Genomic DNA, 7,981 nt, shown 5'->3' on the forward strand with positions numbered 1-7,981 from the left:
CCATCTTGGTTGGCAGTTAATTTGCATATCGCCCTGATTAGCCAATGGGAAGCGTGTCGGAGGTACGGTTAATTACCATGTTTGTCTATTATTAGATAGGATAACGTGGGTCATTCACAAATATTTTTCAAATTGCAGTAATCAAATAAAAATATGTGGTTTTAAATAAAGATATTGTTCTTAAATATAGACAAACACTTAAAGAACAATTATCTTTATCTTTACACACATACACATTTCACATTTTCTAATTGTTTCTCTAATTATTAAGTGCAACCTATGTTTATTTATCAGAGCCTCTGTTAGATAAACATGATTGTTGTCAGCAGGGTTTAATATTCAAAAAGGGTTACATCTTTTCCTAGTTGGTTTGGCTCAGTGAATAGAGCATTGGCCCACGGACTGAAGGGTCCCAGGTTCAATTCTGGTCAAGGGCATGTACCTCAGTTGCAGACTCAATCCCCAGCCCCAGGTTGGGGTGCGTGTGGGAGGCAACAACCAATTGAGTCTTTCTCACATCTATGTTTCTCTCTCTCTGTCTCTCTCCCTTCCTTCCACTCTCTCTAAAAATAAATGGAAAAATATACTTGGAAAAATATCCTTGGGTAAGGAGTAATAGAAAAAAAAGGGGGGGCGCTACATCTTGAAAGGTACAATGCAGGGAGAGGAAGTTTAAGAATACTTAAGGGATTTGCTTTCTGCTTGTGTGATTAGAAAACTGCCATCACCGGTGAAGTATGACTCATATCTGAGCACTCCAGTACTTAATCTCTTTCAAAAGTAATCTTTTTAGCAAAACTGAACTAAAGTATACAACTATTTGAAACATGGTATGTTTTTTTTTCCATTTCAACTCATTAGATCTCTGGCCTTGGACGTGAGGATAATGGTGGTTATTTTTAAGTAGGAGATAAGAGAATAAAGTAGAAAAACAAGTGTTCTGCAAGGAAATTGTCTTCATTTTAGTGGCAAGAAATAAAAGAGAGTGGTATAGTGCTGGGGAAGCATCCTATTCACAGTACTTTACCTTTGAGAACTGACCACTTTCCTCACTATAATCTTACCTCTACTGCATACTACTCACATCATCTCTGCATTGCACACCATCTGTAGGTTGTAACTAGAAAAATTTTGTTCTTGCAGATTATTTCTTCAATCCTCAATTCAGTAGAAATAGGAAAAATAATTAATAAATGGAGAAACCTGTTGTTTTTACAATGACCCAACCCTTCTCCTTCTGATCTTCGGCACTTATAGCCATCCAAGAGAAGTGATTGCAGTGACATTTGCTTCTCTTGTCAGATCCCTCCCACAGAAATGTGTTATGTGAGGTCAGGAATCATGTTTAATGCATTTTTGTTTCATTTTAAATGTCCATCAGAATGTTTTGTATATTAGAAGTACAAAATAAGTGAATAAAGTCAGTATGAAAAGAATGAATAAAAATTGTTTTAAATTGCGCTCTATAACATTGTGATTTTAAAAGCACAAAAACTTTCTGATGCATTTCTCTAGCTTTCCTTTTTGTGTGTGAAATTTTATCTTTCTGTGAGATTTCTACCTTTGGCAGAATCTTTATTCCATATTTCAATTATCTCTTAAACTCAGAATCAACATATTTTTACTATTAACAAAATTTACTGGAAATTATCAAATATATTTATCTCTTCCTGTGTTGTAAAGGACCAATAAAGGGTAAAAAATAAAAAAATAATAAAACTTTAAAAGGAAAGGCAAACAAGGCACCATAGCACTTCAAACAAAACTGCATTTAAATCCTGTTCAGCGGCCCAGCCAGCATGGCTCAGTGGCTGAGCATCGACCTATGAACCAGGAGGTCATGGTTTGATTCCTGGTCAGGGCACGTGCCTGGGTTGCAAACTTGATCCCCAGTGTGAAGCATGCAGGAGGCAGCCAATCAATGATTATCTCTTATCATTGATGTTTCTCTCTCCTGCCCTTTCTGAAATCAATAAAAAAATTTTTAAATGTTTAAATAAATGAATAAATAAATCCTGTACAGCTACTTATAAAATGAGTGATTTGGGGCATATTAATTAATCTTTCTAATTCTCAGTTTCCAAATTAAAAAACAAAAGAAAAAATGTATTTCATAGGATCATTTTAAAGGTTAACTAAAACATCATATATGATCAGTATGATGCTTGCTCCATTGCAAGTATTCATTTATTGGTGTTCATTACCATTATTAGTTTTTATTATTATGTTATTAACTAGAGGCCCAGTGCACGAAATCCATGCACGGGGCAGGGGGAGGAGTTCCTTCAGCCTAGACTGCATCCTCTCCAATCCAGGACCCCTTGGGGGATCTCTGGCAGTTAGTCATCCCTCTCACAATCTGGGATTGCTGGCTCCTAACTGCTCACCTGCCTGCCTGCCTGCTTGCCCCTAACTGCCCATCTCCCCACACAGCCTGCTTGTTCAGTCATTTGGTCATCCCTCACTTATCCCCCTGCCGGCCTGGTCGCCCCATGCAGGCTGCTTGTTCAGTCGTTTGTTCGTCCCTCACTAACCCCCTGCCGGCCTGATCACCCATGCAGCCTGCTGTTTAGTCATTTGGTCGTCCCTCACTAACTCCCCTGCTGGCCTGGTCGCCCCACACAGCCAGTTGTTTGGTCATTACTGTTAACTGTGACGGCATCCTGGACAATTTGCATATTCCTCTATTATTAGTATAGATTATAACAAAAATTATCAATAGCTATTGGTAATAAAATAAGTTGATCAATATATTGGCATGATATTGATAACATAATTATCAATAATAATAGAATTATCAAGAGCAACATGAAATCTATAATAAAACTGAGAGGCAAAGCCAAAAGTTGGGGGAACCCATCTTGGTGCCAAAGATCAGAAGGAGAAGGGTTGGGTCATTGTAAAAACAACAGGTTTCTCCATTTATTAATTATTTTTCCTATTTCTACTGAATTGAGGATTGAAGAAATAATCTGCAAGGTAAAGTACTGTGAGTGGTGACAAAGAAGACTTTTGCTGGCTGGCCATTCAATATGAAACAACAGGAAGTGACTGTGTTTCCTCCAAACAGGTTATAATGTAAATATTATAAAAATCTGGCTTAGATAACATTTACAGAAAGAAATTGAATATATACAAAATGTAATTGTTAATTTAAAAAAAATCTTGATCTTTAATGTAGAATTTTTATTTAAGAGCTTCAGTTTTGGGGAAAGACCACAAAGAATGCATGCAGAGTTCATTGCTACTGTTAGATGGCAACTAACAATCTAAGGAGCAGTTTGTGAGAACATGTTTTAAAGTGGGCAATGTTTCTCATAAAAGCGTTATTTTCAAAAAAACAACATATAAGGATTATTTATTACCACTAGTTTTTCTGAAGAATAAAGCATTAAGTTGTCACCTCAGGTTTTGTTTGTTTAGGATAGTTCTGGGGATCTGAAGCAAAAATATTGTTCTGATGTAAAGACTATGAAGCCTGAGGCTTTTTCACCACTTGTGCTAATTTTTGAGTTTCCCGTGAAAATAAAGTATGTGCCACAAATGGAAAAAACAAAGATTATAATTTCAACTGTGAGCCATGTGTGGTGAAAAGTAAACAAAAATTGCTAAGTCAGTGAAAACTTAGCTTGTTGCAATGTTTCTTATTTTTCTCTGCCCTGGTTCACACTTTCACATGTTTCTATCCTTTTATTTATCAGTGGCTTGATGTCACAACATTACTTTGCAAGAAATAAGAGATCATTCACTTTACCAGACTCCTGTGTCCCCTCTACCTTCCCTACCCTTCAATCTTCTAAAGATCTTATCAGAATGAATTCAATTAAATGACCTCTTGAGTATTTTTTATAATTATAATAATTTTATTTTCATGGATCTATAGTTAAAATACCACTGGGAGTACAACTTTGTGGCAATACCTTGAGATTAGATTGATATGCAAGGACTAGAGGCAAAGTGAAAGAGCTGTCTTTTTCAAATGACAGATTGCAGATGCTTCCAAAAGATGCTTATTTCCAAGAGGCAGCCTTCTATGTGCAAAATCATTATCAGCCCTGAATTCAATTTACTGCAGGTTGAAATACAAGGACAGTTTGGTATTCTCATAAGCGTCTGGCTTAGAAACTGACAAACTTTTATTTGAAGAGATTTCTTTTTCTTGAAAGCAATAGAAAGTTTCTAAAGAAATACAATGATGCAGCAGGTATTTGGGGCAATATTCTATGCAAGCAGAATTATTGTTATAAATTTTAATACGTTATGATAAAGTAAATACTGAGACTCAGAAGGAAAGTAAATGACACTTTGCAAAACATAAAATGTATAAAGCAGGTTGTGGAAATTATGGTAATTGCAGAAAAATGTCTGAATCTTCATGACTAGTTGTAGCTGGTCTCAGGCCACTGGCTGAGCCTCAGTGCTAAAACATGTAGATAATTGATTACTGAATTTACTGCATATAAGATCATAGCTCACCGACATGCTGCCCAAGTCTCTTATATCAGTATATATTCTATCTGCATAGAGGAATTTTCATAAATAAAGGCAATAACCACAGGCTAAGGATTAGAAGCTTGACTAAGAGAGAAGATGTGTGAAGGTCAGAAGAAGTTTCAGATCAATAAAGAAAAAAAAACTATAAAGAGGAGAAAATTTTAAAGTTGACAATGAAAAGAGCAATAAAATAAATGTTTTTTTCCTAAAAGTGAAAGGATTTTGCATTTAATCCCTGCTTTTCTCTGAGAAGGAAAGCTAACTCCACAGAGCTCTGACTGTTGATAATTACAGAGTAACTTTCTGATTTCTGCAAAGTGGGAAAGAGATCGAAGTTCATCAAAAGCATTAGCAAAAGCAATTTCTTGCTGTGTCAAGATTCAGAAGCTCTCACCTTCTTCTCTTTCTCTCAGCAAGTCTCAGCAAGGAAATGAGTTCCCAGGACCAACAAACACATGGTGGCACTTGGCAGAAAGAGGAAAAATGAGAGGAGACCACTAGCTTTCTATCAGCAATCATGTTAATATTAAACTTTTTTTTAACCAAACCTGTTAATTTAATACTTTTCCAGTAAAGTTTACAAGAAATGTTCATGAGAACAGACACTAATTTGTTTAGGGTAAAACCATTTTCTCAGCTATAAAATACACTAAATAGCCTGGCCAGCATGGCTCACTGACTGAGTGTCAACCTATAAACCAGGAGGTCACAGTTCTATTCCTGGTCAGGACACAGACACGGGTTGCAGGCTTGATCCCCAATAGGGGATGTGCAGGAGGCAGCTGATCAATGGTTCTCTCTCATCATTGATGTTTCTATCTCTCTCTCTCCCTCTCCCTTCCTCTTTGAAATCAATAAAAATATATTTTTAAAAATACACTAAAGAAATGAAGATATTTATAAAATTTTACCCAGGGTATCTTGAGTCAGCAAGAGGGACTATGAGGTAATATGTATAAATCATTTTAACTTGTCTTATATTTTTATATCAAGCAAGAGAAGTTTTTTTCCAAAAGGTTTTGAAAAACTTTTTTTCAAATTAGTATACTATGGTGTTTAATCCACAAAGTGTTCTGCCCCAAAATTGGTTCTGTGACAGAATTACTATGATTTGGATAAAAAGCAATCATTCATTGTGACTTGAGTAGAGAGGCTGTGTTTGTGTGTATATGTGTAAAATTGTGACAAATGAAAAATCTGCTGAGAAAAGATGAGGCTACCCTGTATATCACATTTATGATGATGGAATTCATCCCATAAATAGTTAGGAGCCAGTAAAGGAGTTGCATCAGTCATTTTCATGCTCTAGATGTGTGTTAGGACAATTGTCCTGGCAACATGTTCGACGGCTACTAGCCTTATAGCAACTGAGCTCAGTTACTAACTTATGAGAAGAGAAGTAAACAGATAGATTGACAGGTATTTAAAGGAGGTAAAGGGGAGATATTGCTGAGCATCATGTCCAATTCTCAGCAAAGCACAGTCAAGGTCATCTGGACTGTGAAGGTCTGGGGCAGAACTCTAGCTAGCTGAGGATTTTTCAAGAGGTTACTGAGTTTATGTTATGTTTAAGCTCTGCTCACTGATTTGAAATGATAAAAAAAAACTGAAAATGAATTTTCTTTAGTTGATAATTTTTGAGAATAGAAAAATCTGCTTATATAAAAAATTATCAGGCATACTTTTCTTGAGCTCTTGTTAAACTTTAGTCAGACAAATTCTTAAGTTTTTTATGCCAAATCTTTTCCTCATCTTCATTGCTGTATGAAAATATCTTTGTGCAATTATTGATTAGCTATATTCTTGTTTAAAAGTTCACTTGATGGAACTCAGTGAACAGTTTATATTTATTTCACCTAAAATAGTGTTTACTCAACACTTCATCTTACTTCTCTTTATAATCTTGGTTTATGTATGCACCAAAGTGATCAGTTACCTTAATAGTAAGAAAATCAAATCTTAATTATCCACTATGAGAAGAGCAATAACATGGGTCATTGACACTCAAAAATAATCATATTATTTTGAATATACTTCCTCCAATATGAATTGTTTCCTGACTGAACTGCTGAGAAATAGACATGTGTAAATTTTACTCTCCGTGTCCCCCAATTTAATATGAACAAGTCACCTACAATGTAAGATAACTGTAGAAGCCATGTGTCTGATAATCAGTCCAAGACTAGGAAAGAATATACAATGCCTTTGAAATGGTTTGGGTTGCAACATCTTGATTCGCCCTATTTACAGTGAGAAATTATCCATTTTGTTTTCACATTTTAGAACTGCAGGAGAAGAGTAGTGAAATGATGTAAATTGATCTTCACTTAACCTATCCATGGAGCAAGCTGCTTTGATTTGAAATATTCATTGAGTGTGTGTGCAATAACTATGGCTAGCTCGAATGTATTCCAGGGGATACAACTACTTATTGTGTTCATGGAGTTCTGCCAATCTACTCTGTTTGAAAGTAGGTCATAATTAAAATGTAATCACTCGGTTTCACTGGAATTTCTGCTTAAGCCGAAGAGTCAGAATTAAGCAAAATCATGTTAAGAGGTACTTCTGCAACAGCAGGAGCGATTTGTCTTCCTTTTGAACTAGGGCCTAGGCTGTTAGTTTCCTCTTCAGTATTGCTTTCTCCATGACTGTTTTTCTTATTAACCAAAAAGAAGATATACAAAGATGAATGGACTCACAGGGTTGCATGACTTATTTTAGGCATGGATGTTACTTATGCCCATTTTCAGGCACTTTTTATTGAGGTTTTCCCTTGTAAAAGTTAATCAATATCTCTTTAACTGAATTAGCATTAATCGTGAAAGATATTTATCTACTGAGAGTAGGGGAGTAATGCATTTAAATTTCTTGGGAATTAGTCTGAGAAAAACCAAAACAAAATTTAAAGTGTAAAGTTCTTTGACTAAGTCAGCTCTTGAAAACATCTAAATGACATACAAAAGACTTTAAGTTAGATTTTATAAATATAGAAGCAAAAAATATGTATATACAAGAGTAACTTTTTTACACCACTCTCCCAATCAAGATTAACTTGTAACCCAAGTAATAGCTGTGCAGAGCATCCTAAATCTGTGAAAAACATTGTGAAGTTTCCTAGCTTAATTTCAGGAAATTTATTCACTAAGAGAATATGATTCTTTTTATTGTGTAAGCAAAGTCCTGTCTACATTACTAGTCAACAACCAAGACAGAGTGGCTGGGGGTAAAATTTCTCTCCCCCCCCCCCCCCCCCCATGAATGGTTTTCAGGCAGCACAGGACTGACTCCCTGAGAGAAGAAAAACAATGTGAGCCGTAAAATTGCACCACCTTCTAGCTAGTGATGAAGGCGATGTCCAGGCTGAAGCTGGAGTGGCTGAAATGCAAGAGAGCCCAAGAGTGTATCTCCATTAAAAAGTCAGAAACGAAGAATATATGGTTCAGTACTAAGTTAGCTTGTTTCTCCATTAATAACAGCTCCTTTGGGA

General features: G+C 35.7%; 1 long non-coding RNA gene across 1 annotated transcript in view; it reads right to left on the minus strand.

The window, feature by feature from the left end:
• The window catches only part of LOC102250480, a 114,029-nt gene extending 109,073 nt beyond the window's left edge, over positions 1 to 4,956 (minus strand). The window contains exon 1 of the long non-coding RNA XR_313171.2: positions 4,889 to 4,956. This is a non-coding gene — a long non-coding RNA (uncharacterized LOC102250480). The remainder of the gene's footprint in view (positions 1 to 4,888) is intronic.
• Between the last annotated feature and the right edge of the window lie 3,025 nt (positions 4,957 to 7,981).

Source organism: Myotis brandtii, unplaced genomic scaffold (assembly GCF_000412655.1).
Source record: "Myotis brandtii unplaced genomic scaffold, ASM41265v1 scaffold123, whole genome shotgun sequence".
NCBI classification, from domain to species: Eukaryota; Metazoa; Chordata; class Mammalia; order Chiroptera; family Vespertilionidae; genus Myotis; species Myotis brandtii.